We start from the raw sequence: 15,117 nt of genomic DNA, 5'->3' as shown, positions 1-15,117 counted from the left end.
CCCGATGTGATGATTATTAGCCTTCATATCAATATTTCTTCCCATCTTACTTTTATGTATTTTTTTAATCACATTTTAGGATATCTTTTGTAGAACAAGGGAATATTAATGTCGACCTACTTCCCCATCCTATTTCTATAATCGATAACATCATATTTATAGTTGCCAAGGCTGTCTTAGGCCCCACAATCGTACATCTTACACGTAGTCTTGAGTACTTCTCTGCTATCTCCACTGTTCCCAGCTTTGTAAGTCTTAAAAAAGTATTCGGTCGTTCCCTTCTGGTTCTTCCCCTTGCAGAGTAACTTGGTTGCCTCAAGTCACAGAGATTACTCTTAAGACTGGGCTTGCTGCTATGCCCTCTTCTCACCACGGGCTTTCACTGTCTTACTACCTGTCCCTTCTGGCCTTACCACATGGATGCTCATAGCCTGCTGCAAGTACCTTGAGGTCAGCGAATTGCTGTTCAACCACATACTTATGTATCTCTTCTGGTCCACATCAAAATGTACTACCCTAACTCCAGATTCAACAGCCCCTCAAAGGATGATACTGTCTTCTCCATTCACAAGCCCACTCATACTCTTTATCAATGCAATATATGAATGTCTCCAAAACTGTCTTTCAGCTCACTCGCTCTTTACTTTCCCGATAGATCGGTCTCTTGGGATCTGAGGTTTAGTAATTGTTACTGGTTGAAACGCAGCCCTCACTTCTAATACAGGTCCTAACTTCTCAATTTTTAATTCTCATCTTGTTACGTTCCATATTGTTGGCAAGGGTCTCCTCTGCTAGATCTTCCAGACTGCAGATTCTCCTATTTTCATGCTAACTACATGGTCAGTGTGACAGGTACAAATTATTACTAACATGATTCCTAGAATCTGGACTACAGAGATCGATGCCTGTCTGAATTTCAACATCCTCTCAAGCTCAGTGCCTCTTATACATTCCTAAATGTCATTTGGCATGGTATTTAGCTTTTGTGCTTGTAGCATCATTTCAGTTACAAATAATCTCTTGAATGTCCTTTGGTACTATTTATGACTAGTTCTAACATCTAACTTGGCTGACAGAAATCTAATCTGTTACAGATATTCGCAGACAGTGACGATCACGGTGGAGAGCGTTGGCAGCTGAAGTACAGGATCAACAGTCTTTTACAGGTAAGTGTTCATAGGAGTCGCAACCAACACATTAAGCTTGATTACCTAGTAGTTGGGTGTATGTTTTAATTTTTTTTTTTTTTACAGCCGTTGCCATCTAAAATGGCAGACCTAAATTTGTATTCTCGCTCAACTAGTGGTCTTAAGATTTCTTGTGTATATTGCTTCATGCAGAAGACAACGGAGACTTGATAGTCTTACAGGACTAACTTTATCAAAGTGTCTGAGGGACATTGCTCCATAAATTCGTCCTGCACATGTGGAATAACAAATGTGTTTTTTCCTGCTAACGGGCAGGACACAGCAGCCAACTTCTGCCTCCTTTACTGCACCTTAGTGGTCCAGTTTCCCACTGCACTGTAAAGCAAATGTCCATAGCAGGACCCATCTTTAAAGACCACAGTGTCGGTAATATGCCTGAATTCTAGCAATATTTCTTGTGAATTTGTCCACGTGAATGGCTGTGTGAAATTGGTTAACAGCACCATTCTTCTGGGCCGAAGCCCTTGTAATCTAACCTGTAGTAAACGATTCCTGATCATTATAGAATTCAGCATGCAATGTATTTCATATTCTTCCTCTACATGGTCCTTAATTGGCGAAGGACATGGGATGAGACCGATAGCAGAGTGTTTGTACAGTTGGGGGAAGGTCTAATGTAATTACTACTTAATTTTTTTCTAGACCGTAATAAGACCTAAACATTTCGGGCTTAGGTTTTCAAATTACTGTAAATGTTTTGTAAGTAACCAGACTTTTTTTTTATATATTTCTTTTTATTAAAAGTTTGTGAAAATAAACAGCAAGGCAGAAAAATGCATTACATACAGTACTGATTCCAAGTCTGGGAAGGAAAAGCAAATCAAAGAAATCAGCAATCAATGTAAGAATAAATGGAGGGGAGGGGGGGAGGGCAGGGCAAAGGTAAAGCAAATAGTAAATAGAACCAACAAGCAGAATGTGAGGTTAGGGGGAAGGTGGGACATCAGGGATATCAGCAACAGGCAGTGTACATATATCTCCACAATAGCCATTCCAGGGTCCCCATATTCTGCACCATTTCCGAGGGCGTCCTCAGGCCAAGTATACAGTCTTTTCTCTACACATGCACCATTCCATGTTTTCCTTCCATGCCGCAACCGTAGGCGGCCTCGGGGACCCACACAATTGAGCAATATCTCTCTTAGCAATCATGGCACCCAGGGTCACCCACTGAGTTTGCGGTACATTGTGGTCCGTAGGCTCCCACACGTTCAATAAACAGCGTCTAGCCTCCGGCAAGAGGGGAATCCCCGTGACTTCACTCATCACATCGTGCACCTCTTTCCAGAAAGCCGCGACCCCACGACACTCCCAAATGATATGGAGGAAAGTCCCAACGTGCCCACATCCTCGCTTACACAGACCGTCCTCAGAAAAACCCATGTGTACCAGACGAGGGCCCGTGACATAAATCCTATGCAGAATCTTAAGTTGAACCAACCGGAGTCGAGCTGGGATCGCGACCTCCCTTGGAGAGGAGACCACAGATTGCCAGTCCTCGTCATCCAGTTCAAGACCGTCACGTGTCCACGAGTCTCGAAGATGTAACAGGAGGTCCGATCTATCATTAATTAATTTTTTATAGACGAGGGAGATGGTACTATCAGGCACATAGCCATCCAACAATCTATCTTCAAGCGGAGTCGATTCCGGAATTACCTCCCCGTCTGGGAACACCGACCTCAACGCATGGCGGACCTGAACATAGCGGAAGTATTCCGAATTACTTAGGTCAAATTCCTCCTGCAACAATTTAAACGATCTCACCCGACCCTTGATCCAGAGGTCCCCCACCTTACTAATCCCAATGAGGTCCCATTTATCGAACCCCTTGGTATTCCACAACTTGCCAAGTTTATCTGAACCAAATAGTGGGGTCGCCCGAGTCAGACGATCCGTCCAACCTGTCGCGCTAGTCGCGTCCCGCCATAGGCGTACTGCCATCTTCGTAGGACCTGACAAAGCCCCGACCACCGATTTAGAGTATAGCGCCCTATAATAGTTGCCACCGGGCAAAAGCCACCTATCCATGGCGAACGCGGGATTCAAGTCGGGACCATACATGCTGTGGTTAATCGCTCCCAATTGGGACGCCCAATAGTATCTCTTTATGTCCGGGAGGGCAATACCCCCATCGTACCATGGGAGCGTCAATTTAGCGAGCGAAATAAGAGGTCTACCATCCCATATCAATTTCCGTTGAAGATCCTCAATCGCCCGAAAATAGCTAGCGGGAATAATATCAAATGTATTTTGAAGGGCATAGAGAAAACGAGGTAGAGACAACATTTTAAATAGGGCAGCACGACCAAGTGGTGAAAGTGGAAGCCTACGCCATCCCGCAACATCTTGCTTCAATCTAGACAAAGGCGGGAGAAGATTTTGTTCGTATCGGATTGTGGGGTCCAATGAGATATAAATACCGAGGTACCTAAACCCCGTTTGCGCAATCTGGATGGGGTAGGTGGGCGGGAGAAGAGGAACGTCGCCTGAAAGAACATATAAATAGGATTTAGTCCAATTAATGATGAGGCCAAAATTTCTACCAAAGGAGGTCAAGACGTCGCACAGAACTATCAGGGATTTCCGTGGCGAAGTCAGGTACAATAAAATATCGTCCGCATAAAGCGAGATACAATCTTCAAATTCCGAGGACCACCGAATACCCTTCATCGAAGGCTCCCACCTGATCCACGCGGCGAGGGGCTCGAGGGCCAAGGCGAACAGGAGCGGCGACAAAGGACAACCCTGACGTTTTCCCCTCTCGAGACCAAACGGAGCAGATACACGACCATTTACAACAATTTGTGCGAGGGGGTCCTCGTAGAGCAACCGAACCCAACCAATAAAAACCAGGTCCGAACCCAAACTTAGCCAACGCGGCCCACAAGTATGGCCATTCCACAGTATCAAAGGCCATCGTGGCATCCAATGACGCCAAGATGGCCGGCTCGCGCAACGTCGATGCTCTCTCGAGAACACCGTGTAAGCGCTGGAGGTTCAAGGCGGTGTTCCTATGCGGGATGAAACCGGATTGATCCGGGTGTATCAGCTCACCAAAGATAGTGATCAGTCTATTAGCCAGGACCTTTGCCAGAATCTTAGGTTCTGCTTTTAACAGGGAAATAGGACGATACGACACACACCTGTCTCTAGGTTTCCCCTCCTTGTCAATCACCACAATAGTCGCCAACCGCTGATCATGGGGGAGAGAGCCACATTCCCGAGACTCCAAAAACATGTCTCGCAGACAAGGAGCAATTTTATCAGGTCTCAGTTTGTATAGTTCAATAGGTAGGCCATTAGGACCCATTGCTTTCCCAGAATGCAAGGACCGAATCGCTAAAGCCACCTCATCCGCTGTTATCACAGCGTCCATTCGTTCCCTATCATCACTAGAGAGTCGAGGCAAAGATATATCCCGTAACAAAAGATGCGAGTCTTCTTCCGGTCTGTCCGAGACAGAGGAGTATACCGTCCGGAAGTGATCCGCGAATTGCTGAATGATCTCTCTGGGATCGGAGACTCGATCACCACCAGCCGTCTCAAGCAAAGGCACTACACGACTGGTTCTATCCCTCTTATCTAACCAGGCAATTAACTTACCAGCCTTATCCCCTACATCATAAAGGCGTCCCTGCTGTTCTCTGCTCATGGCCTTAGCTGCGTCAGTGACCAAAGCTCTGTAATCAAGTTGCTTCAAGCGCAGTACATGCAACGCATCGCGGGTTACCCTCCTCTCCAGATCCAGCTCCAAGTCTGCAATTTCCGCTTCAATCTTAACCACTTCCTCGTCCTTCTGCTTCTTGACACTCGCTATCAATGACAGGGCCTGACCCCTAAGGGCGGTCTTGAAAGCCTCCCAAAGAGATACAGCCGAGGAAACTGAGCCCTCATTTTCGGAAAAATATTGGTCAAGAGATTTAACCAAGGCTGCACGAGTCTTGGGGTTTCAGAGGTACCAGGGGTTGATCGGGGCCATCCGGCCCTCAGTCTCAGAGCCTGGCTCCATCCGCAACCACAAGGGAGAGTGGTCTGAAATACCACGGGCCAAATGTTTAACCTCAGTAACGGAGAGGGCCTGCGCCGTTGGTACCAACACATAGTCAATTCTGGAAAGGCTACTGTGCGCACCAGAATGAAACGTATACTGCTGCTGTATCGGGTGCAACATCCTCCAACATCGACCAAACCCTGGGTATCAAAGAACTCAGAAAGCCAGTTTTGTGCACTTCTCAAATCCCTGGGTGGGTGCCGATCCATCCTGCCGGAAACAACCGCATTAAAATCACCACCCACGAGTAATGATCCCTCAGGGAGAGCTAGGAGAACCTGCCCCAGATCAGCAAAGGTAGTTGACTGTAAGCCAGGGGGAATGTACACGGAAACTAGGGAGATAGTACGGCCCTCCCATCTACCCGTGAGAGCAACTTAGCGCCCTCTATTATCGAGGACAGTGGAGTCAATTTCGAGTGGGGGAGAGGTCTTAATCATAATACCCACCCCTCTGGAGCCAGAGGAGAACCCAGCATGAGCAGCCAATCGGTATCCCCTCCTGTTCATAGCACGACAAGTATTACCAATCAAGTGCGTCTCCTGAAGGAGAACCACATCCGGGGAAAGACGCTTCAACAGTTGCAACACAACACTATGCTTTATCCGATCCCCCAGACCATTAACATTCCAACTCATCAATTTGAGCCCTCTACCCCCATCCCGAAAAAGAAAGAAGATCCGACCCCTAGAAGAATACAGCACCTTGTTCAAATTAGTCATGGATACATTGCCTTGCAAAAGAACACACCCGTTCCCCAACAAAACCCCCCAACCTCCTCAGCAACACCCCGTTACAAAACCCCCCACCCTGCACCCCTGCGTAACATTAGAAAACCACCCGAACTTGCAGTGTGCCTGTCGCCCCCCCCATCTAACTAAGCTACAAGAAGAAACACAGAGGAGGAAAAAAGACCCGCTATTGACCCCGCAACCCCCAAAACACATATCAAGTCAATTGTCAGGATTATCGAACCACTGTTCGAGGCTAGTAGGGACCATAGGATACCGTCTGCCGGCACCTATTCCTGTTCTGTCGGTCCACCCTCCGCTCCACCAGACTGTTGCTCCGAAGGAGGCTGATTCGATAGAGTATCAAGCCAGTCGCCCGCCACCGCCGGACGATCGAAAAAATAAGTTTGCTCTGCATGTTCAATTCGTAATTTGGCTGGGAAAAGCATGGCATATTTGAGGTTCATGTCTCGCAATCTTCTCTTCACACCCATGAAGCCAAGTCTTTGCCTCTGGACCGATTGGGTGAAATCTGGGTAGAAGCTGACAGTGGTGTTTTCAAACTTTGTGGGGCCACTCGTCCGTGACGCCTGCAGGATAGCGTCCCTGTCTCGAAAATTGAGGATCCTGGCTATTATAGGCCGCGGCGGGGCTCCCAACTTCGGGCGACCGCCCGGAACTCTGTGAGCACGTTCGATCGTGAAGAACTTACTCAGTCCCTTAGGCGCGAGATGGCGAACAATTAAGTCCTCAACAAAGAGGTCCGCTGCCGGATCTTCTGCTTTTTCCGGGACCCCTATGATACGGACATTGTTCCGGCGAGCCCTCCCTTTGTAATCCTCGAGACGGCGTATGATGAGATCACTGTTGGTCTTCAAGCGACGGACATCTGTTTGCAGACCAGTGACATCGTCCGTCAGACTGGATGTCTTAATGTCCAAAGATTTAACTTTCTCATTAGTTTTGCCCAGATCTGCACGTATCAGATTGACATCAATCGCCACAGTGTCAAGTTTATGAGCGAGAGCTTCAATTTGGTGTCCTAATGAGGTTTTGATTCCATCAATCGCGGCCATGACATCTTGTAGGGTCGGCTCGATCGCTGTAGTAGGTGACTCCCTCGTGCCCGCTCCCCCGGGAGAGCCCTTAGGCTGGGTATAGCGATCCATACTGTTGGATTGAATGGAGCCACCCCGTCGAGTGTTCTTAGGTCTCAGTCTGTCACCCTCCGGTTTCCCCGCCATCAGGGGAGATGTGCCAGTGTGATATGATAAGCCAGACAGAAAGATGGCGACCTCCGGCCCCTTCAGGCAAAAGCAGCCACGGCCAGAGGGCACAAGTCAAAAGTTCTCAAATTCCGGCCAAAACGTTCAGAGTCACACTCGTGGGGGACCCGGCAGCTGTCCGCGGACACAGGGGTAGACTCGCTCCCAGGCACTGGGTGCTCTGAAATCAAAACCGAAAGTGAAACCAATCGGACCGGTCACACCAATTCCCTGAGGCCGATGTTGTTCAACTACAGCTCGGGTAGCATGGCAACTCTACAGCTGGGCATCACGGAGGCATAGGCCACAATTTTCAAGGCACCGTAACTCCGGCTCCAGGGGTCCGATTGAAAAGCAGAATGCAGGTGTCGCCTCACGCGTGGTTCGTCTTCACGAAGACATCGATGAACAGGATATAAGACAGGATAGATGCGGGAGGTTGCGAGGGTCTCGGGAGCCCTAAGCTCACGCGGCCATCTTGGTTGCGCGCGAAGCTCCTCCTCCGTAAGTAACCAGACTTAATGACCTATCTTGTATATGGGTGCACTAGTACGACGTTTATCAGCTTGTGCATGGAATCTCATTTTTCTCTGTTCAAAGTGGCATTCAGCTAGTTGATTAAAAGAATGCAGTTGGTTTTGATTTTCTTTCACATAGGGTAAAGATGAAGTAACTGGCCAATCAAAGAGCAACATGTTTGGATGGTACCCCAACAAATAATAAAAGATGACATTCCTAAAGATGTATGTTTTGTGTTGTAAAACAACTCTGCAAACTAAAGAGTCTCACCCCATTCCTCTTGTTGTAAGGCTTAACAATGAAGATATTGACCTAAAGTTTTGTTCATACATTCGCTCTTGTCATCCATATATGAATGGTAACTATTGGATAACATTGCTCAAATGCTGAATATTTTGCATAATGAAAGCCAGAAGTGTTACACGAATTGTGAGCCTCAAACTATTATTAATGCACTAGGTATGCCTGTTACTTTACTATGTGTTGCACAAACACTTATGCCAAAAAAGGGGCTAAAGGGAGACTGTAACGGGGGGTTCATAGTGAAAGACATCCTCTTTTAAAGTAGCCAACCAAAAATAATGTTGTATAGCTGCATTGATCTTAGTTATGCCTGGGTGTCAAGTCATTTTTGATTCATGACAACTTGCTGTTGCATGTCAGTAGTTGGCGCAAATAGAGCCTGATCATGGCACACTAAACGTTTTTGTTTGGTATGGCTAGAAATGGCTTGTTACCATTTTTTATTTTTTCCATGGGTGCTGCCTCTTGAGTTATTTATGCTAAAAAGTTGTAAGAAGGGCTAGTGAAAGTTGCTACAATTGGAGCATTTACTGAAGGAGTTGGATTGGACACTAAAATTAGAGGTGTTTCAGGTTCCTTTTCTTGAGAATCTAGGACGTATGCTGGCACATGGTACAAAGCATTAACCGGGGCCACTTCATGATGCTGAAGTCCGAAAAGAATAATGTCCATCTCAGTTAACATGGTGTTCGACCCTGTGCTGATTTAAAATACTGTAGGGTTTCAGTGATCTATATACATTTCTACAATGTGACATGGCCCGTTCAGGCAGAGTCTCCATCCTTCAAATGAACACTTGAAGGCCAGCAATTCCTAGTCATTGATACTGTAATTAATTTTACAGGGAGTGAACGTACAAGAACATTGTGCCACTGGGTGAACCTGCTCTGTGCTCGCAATGATTTTGGACAAGATTGATCTATGGTGTAATGAGAAGTATCATACTTGTAAAAAACAAGGGTTCCCTGGGAGAAGGATAAATGTAACCCCTAGGTCAGGGAAAAAACAGTGTGCGAGTAACAACCCAAGCGGTCAATAGGGACTTGTCCACATAATAATGGTAAGACACGACACCACTTCCGTAAAAGAGAACGACAGCTTTTATTTAACAATATTAAAAAAGGGGGACAAAATGACAACATAAAAGTTAAAAAGCAATGATTACATGCATATTCAATGAGAAGTATCCGCATCTATCAAAAAAGGCAAACTAGTATTTGAATGTCAAAACAAATGAACTGTCGTGAAACGGGTCTTTAACCTTTGATAGGCAGTACCAGCTTCCGCGGACTATCGAAATGCTGTTCATTTTCTGAGACATTTCGCAGTAGTTTGCACAACGGATGAACAGTTCTGAAAAAACATGCCTGTAAAAATTGGCTAGTTAAAAAAATCATTGATTATAAGATTGAATATGTTCTTTCTTGAGTATAAACGTAACACATGACTCCTTATTGGTCTATTCGTAAATCACTGGTTTGGTTTATTCAAGAGGTGTACCTGAAGTTGCGCACTAATCCAAATATCAGAACTAAACAAGGCCAACACATGTTTCACAAGTTTATGATCACTTCATCAGCGCCAAAATAATTAAGAGTATCTGCATATTTAGATGACCATATTGCAAACCAAGATGACCAAACACAAGTATTCGAGTATGTCAGTAAGTTTCACTGCCAATGCTTGTTCTCTGAGACATAACAGGTTACCACTGTAAGAATGCCTGTAAGCACTCAGTGTGTGCTAAAACGTTGACTGTATGGCCACACCACTGACAGAATATAGCTCTCAGCTCTGGGAAACACCATCCCCCTATGACTTCCTTTGGCAGTGTCTCCTTCCCGCACACGTCAGCAGGGACCAATTTGTGAAGTCACTGCTCCGGTAATGCTACGTCATGCCATCTGAAAACCTACTCTTCGTCCTCCTTCTCAGACTCCAGTAAGTACCTTCTGCACACCAATACTGCCCCTGCCACTCCAGGGGAGGCATAAATAGAAATCCCCAGCATGTAACAGTTATGGGCTCTCTATTATCCATTAGCTCTTGAGCAGACAGGCAAAGAACCAGGGTACCTCTGAAGCTTCAAATTATGTGCAACTATCTTGGACCCTGGGTAAGTGCTGCCTCCCCACTGTCTTTGCACTTGAACGTCTCTCTTCTACATACCATCTGCATAAACGCTAGCACTCAACACGCCTTCCGTCCATCAATTGTGTGTCTTTTGCAACACGCTTTTCCTGGTCCTCCTTCTTTCATTATGCTCAGTGCTGCTGCGTAATGACCTGAACACTTCTTTCCTCCTCATACACATCATCTAACTCAAAATAAAAGGCCACACCCACAAAAACTAATGGTTTGTGCAGTCATGCCTGATAAGCTTTTACAGGCAAGAATAGTGCCACAACACCACACTAGAGTCAAGAGTGCCCTATATCACTACACTGAAAATGAGTGTCATGAGTGGATCAGTGGTGTGATATTCCAATAGCCCAAAAGCCAGGACATATTATTTGGGATCAAGGACAACATGTTTTCATGTTTATTTTGCTATTGGGACAAGTCCGCCCAACCCTATGCAGTACAAACCCTTTGGCTTTCAGTTAACAGCACCGCATTATGTATCAGGGAAGGGTATTGTCTGCAGTTCCGGTAATATTTGTTTCTGTATGTTAATGCTGTTTGTACTTGTATTTAAGGTTCATTAATGGGAAACCTATATTATTAGGGTGAGTGCTCTAAAGAAATGTTGGAAGCTCGGACTGCTCTACTAAAAGTGGTTCCAGTACACACTATGGCAAAGCTTAACAATATAAGTCAATGTATAATGCTCTCTGAATGCTCTCTGATTAGTTGCAAATATTTGCAGAAGCTTAAAAGCAAGATTGAGGATTCTTTGCTTTTAATGTTCACTTAAAAATGCAATAAGGAAAACAAAACGTTTTGCTAAACTACTTTGTAAGTTTAGTGACCATTTTTTAAAAGCATCATTTAGTAAAATGTGTTTGATGCTTGCTAGTATGTCCCAAAAATATTCATAATGGAAATTCAGTTTGAACAGTTTCAACAAGATTATGGGAAACATGAAAATAAACAAGCGTTGGCAATGCCAATAGGTCTTGCGTTGGTGGTCAGCCTTTTGGTTTTGTCAATGCGTGTCTTGTTTTGTCATAGCTTTCATAAAACTTTATTGGTGTGGGAGCTGCCAGGCCCTCACCATTATAACAAACATTGGCAAAAAGCCAAAATATTTTTTGGTCTAAAAAAACAGACATTGCCACAGTAGTCCCTGTCAGTAAAAAAAAAAAAAATTGGTTTGATGCCATTATGCTCCTTGTAAAAGAGTAGAATGCTGTCACTCACAGTAAAGCCAGCTGAGTGAGAGAAAAATTTAATAAAAACTAAAGGTCTTAGTTAATACCAGACCTAATTCAAAGTCACAAAAATGCGCCCATGTAATATACCTTTGCATTAATGCTGATTTACGGCTTTCCTGAATGCCCATAATTCGTACTCCTACAAAATATTTGCAAACTGAATTTTAGCACAAACAAATATGCACGTGTAGATTTGCTCATGCAAAATTCTCTTACAAGCTCAATTTCCCTCCAACCCCTTATGTCCCCAGCCCGGAAGAAGTTTTACTTCTGCCCTTGTCAGGAGTACATTTCCAACCTTTCTGGTGAGCTGGTGAAAATACCTAAAACATGCAAGTTAGTACGTTTGCACATACTCAAAAGGGCATTCCAAGCCGGGGACAATTGCTTACTGCTACCTCCAGCTCCAGTTTGTAGATCTACGGAAAGGTGGCAAAATAAGGGAGTTGCTGGCATAAACCGAGATGCTATGGTCAGAACTCTTATATAATGAGATTGCTGCCATAATTTGTCGCCACACTAGATGGCACCAAAGGGACAAGTTGTTTTAGTTTTTTTTTTTTTAACAGAAGTAGATTTATGAAGCAACCTGACCCATGGACAAGTTGATATTTTATTAAACTCCACACCCCTGCCTATCAGATAATGGATTTTGAATGCTATCAATCTCGAGGTTAGTTCCAGGAAATTCTGAGAATTCTTTTGTCCTATAGATTGTCGGTCTCTGAAGACTGAAACACTGGTCATTCATGCTTTGCCATATTGTTAAAAAGCCAGGACCTCCGATATCGTAGTTTTAGGGATCTTGCCCATGATAAGTGGAAACATCTGCATTTATTTTTCTAAAAGATGGTCGTTCTGAAGATGATAATGTTCACTCATCACAGACACTTCGTATGTTTATTCTCAGCCTCCCTTCGTAGGAAGCTGCCATTTGTCATTAATGACCTTGAGAGGGCAGAGAGATGTGCTGGGTGAGATTCTGCGTTGGTGCAAATTTGGACCAGTGCGTGTAGTTCCTCCTCTGCTGGCTTGCTGTACTGCCTGACTTAAGAGTAGGGTGTCCAGTTCACCTACTGCTCCAAATGGCAGGCTCATCTCGAGCATCATAAACCTACATACCAATAGACCAATAAATTGATTTATTTTGGATGGCTCCCACCTGAAATTGCTTGTGCTTTAACAGGAGTCAATGGGGGGGGGGGGGGGGGGGGGAAGTACATTATTCTGAGTATTATGATTTTTTTGAGATATTACCTCTGTGTGTGTTGGGGACGCTTCACGTGTGTCGTATGTAATGGAAACGTTACCAGGCCTACTCCATAGTGTATCTGTTTTCCGTTTGAGGAGAGTCTGCACTACTGCTACCCATGCTGTAGTGTTCACCATACAAAAGCCGAAACTGTTTGTTTTGTCGGCGTCCCTTTAATGTTGCCTTCACCGACTGTTTCCCAAACCACCTTATTGAATTCATTGGATTCTTTCGTTATTAATTGCTAAACTGTCAATGATCAATTGGGATCTAGTAAGATTAGCTAGTGCTCTATAAAAGAACTGACCTGACAGAAGCAAATAGCCTTCACTCTTAGCATGGTGGGAATCAGCATCAACCATGGTCTACACCAGGGGTGCCCAAACCAGTCCTGGCGGGCCGTATCCATGCCAGATTTTTGTGATATCCCCATCTGGGTATCACGGTTCGATCCCCGGCACCGGCGGCAGATTAGCCCAGCACCAGGTGACTCTGGGAAATAGCTGGCGCCGCGGCTAGGGCGGCTGACTCCGGAATCTGGAGATTTTTTTATTTAAGGTTTTTGTAGAGCGCGTAGTAACCCTCGAGCATCCCAGAGATCAGGGTTCGATCCCCGGCACCGGCCGCAGATTAGCCCAGCACCACGTGACTCTGGGAAATAGCTGGCGCCGCGGCTAGGGAGGCTGACTCCGGAATCTGGAGATCACGGTTCGATCCCCGGCACCGGCGGCAGATTAGCCCAGCACCAGGTGACTCTGGGAAATAGCTGGCGCCGCGGCTAGGGCGGCTGACTCCGGAATCTGGAGATTTTTTTATTTAAGGTTTTTGTAGAGCGCGTAGTAACCCTCGAGCATCCCAGAGATCAGGGTTCGATCCCCGGCACCGGCCGCAGATTAGCCCAGCACCACGTGACTCTGGGAAATAGCTGGCGCCGCGGCTAGGGCGGCTGACTCCGGAATCTGGGGATCACGGTTCGATCCCCGGCACCGGCGGCAGATTAGCCCAGCACCATGTGACTCTGGGCAATAGCTTGCTTAATCTTCCCAACGGCCCCTAGCGCCTAGAGACCCTTACGGGTGATTGTGCGCCTTACAAATGTGGATTATTATTATTATTATTATTTGGGCCGATTCCGATCCGGTTCGTAAAAGCACATCTGCCCGAATCTGTCGGACAACCACGTACGCCCGGGAGAGGACTGCCCGGGACCCGTGGAGCCCGTCCTGGTCACTCTGACCTGCCGTCTGCCCGGGGAAGGGAGCCCCGGACGCCCGGGGGGAGGACTGCCCGGGACCCATGGAGCCCGTCCTGGGCACTCTGACCTGCCGTCTGCCCGGGGAAGGGAGCCCGGGGGGAGGACTGCCCGGGACCCGTGGAGCCCGTCCTGGTCACTCTGACCTGCCGTCTGCCCGGGGAAGGGAGCCCCGGACGCCCGGGGGGAGGACTGCCCGGGACCCATGGAGCCCGTCCTGGTCACTCTGACCTGCCGTCTGCCCGGGGAAGGGAGCCCCGGACGCCCGGGGGGAGGACTGCCCGGGACCCATGGAGCCCGTCCTGGGCACTCTGACCTGCCGTCTGCCCGGGGAAGGGAGCCCGGGGGGAGGACTGCCCGGGACCCATGGAGCCCGTCCTGGGCACTCTGACATGCCGCTGACCCGGGGAAGGGAACCCCGGACGCCCGGGAGCCGTGGAGCCCGTCCTGGGCACTCTGACAAGCCGTCGGACCGGGGAAGGGAGCCCCGGACGCCCGGGACCCGTGGAGCCTGTCCTGGGAACTCCGGCATGCCGTTGGCCCAGGGAAGGGAGTCCCAGATACCCGGGACCCGTGGAGCCCGTCATGGGCACTCTGACAAGCCGGTGTCCCGGGGAAGGGAGCCCCGGACGCCCGGGACTCGTGGAGCCCGTCCTGGGCACTCTGGCATGCCGTTGGCCTGGGGAAGGGAGCCCCGGACGCCCGGTGGGGGAGGACTGCCAGGGACCCGTGGAGCCCGTCCTGGGCACTTTGACCTGCCGTTGGCCTGGAGATGGAAGCCCCGGATGCCTGGGGGAGGACTGCCCGGGACCCATGGAGCCCGTCCCGGGTACTTTGCCATGCTGTTGGCCTCCTGGAGATGGGTGCCCCGGACGCCCGGGGGAGGACTGCCCGGGACGTATGGAGCCCGTCCCGGGCACTTTTCCATGCCGTCGGCAGGGATGGAGCCCCGGACGCCCGGGGGGAGGACTGCCCGGGACCCATGGAGCCCGTCCTGGGCACTCTGACCTGCCGACGGCCCGGGGAAGGGAGCCCCGGAATGCCCGGGGGAGGACTGCCCGGGACCCGTGGAACTCGTCCTGGGCACTCTGACATGCCGCTGACCCGGGGAAGGGAACCCCGGACGCCCGGGAGCCGTGGAGCCCGTCCTGGGCAC

At 47.9% G+C, this 15,117-nt stretch overlaps 1 protein-coding gene across 1 annotated transcript in view; it reads left to right on the top strand.

Annotated features, from left to right (window-relative positions):
- PSMG3 (proteasome assembly chaperone 3) overlaps positions 1–15,117 on the top strand; it is an 85,564-nt gene that overhangs the window by 12,810 nt on the left and 57,637 nt on the right. Inside the window, exon 2 of the mRNA XM_078664965.1 lies at positions 1,095–1,166. The gene's annotated coding sequence lies outside the window, so the exon portion shown is untranslated. The remainder of the gene's footprint in view (positions 1–1,094; positions 1,167–15,117) is intronic.

Source organism: Lissotriton helveticus, chromosome 10 (assembly GCF_964261635.1).
Source record: "Lissotriton helveticus chromosome 10, aLisHel1.1, whole genome shotgun sequence".
In the NCBI taxonomy this organism is placed as follows: Eukaryota; Metazoa; Chordata; class Amphibia; order Caudata; family Salamandridae; genus Lissotriton; species Lissotriton helveticus.
This window is presented reverse-complemented; position numbering and strand designations above follow the sequence as displayed.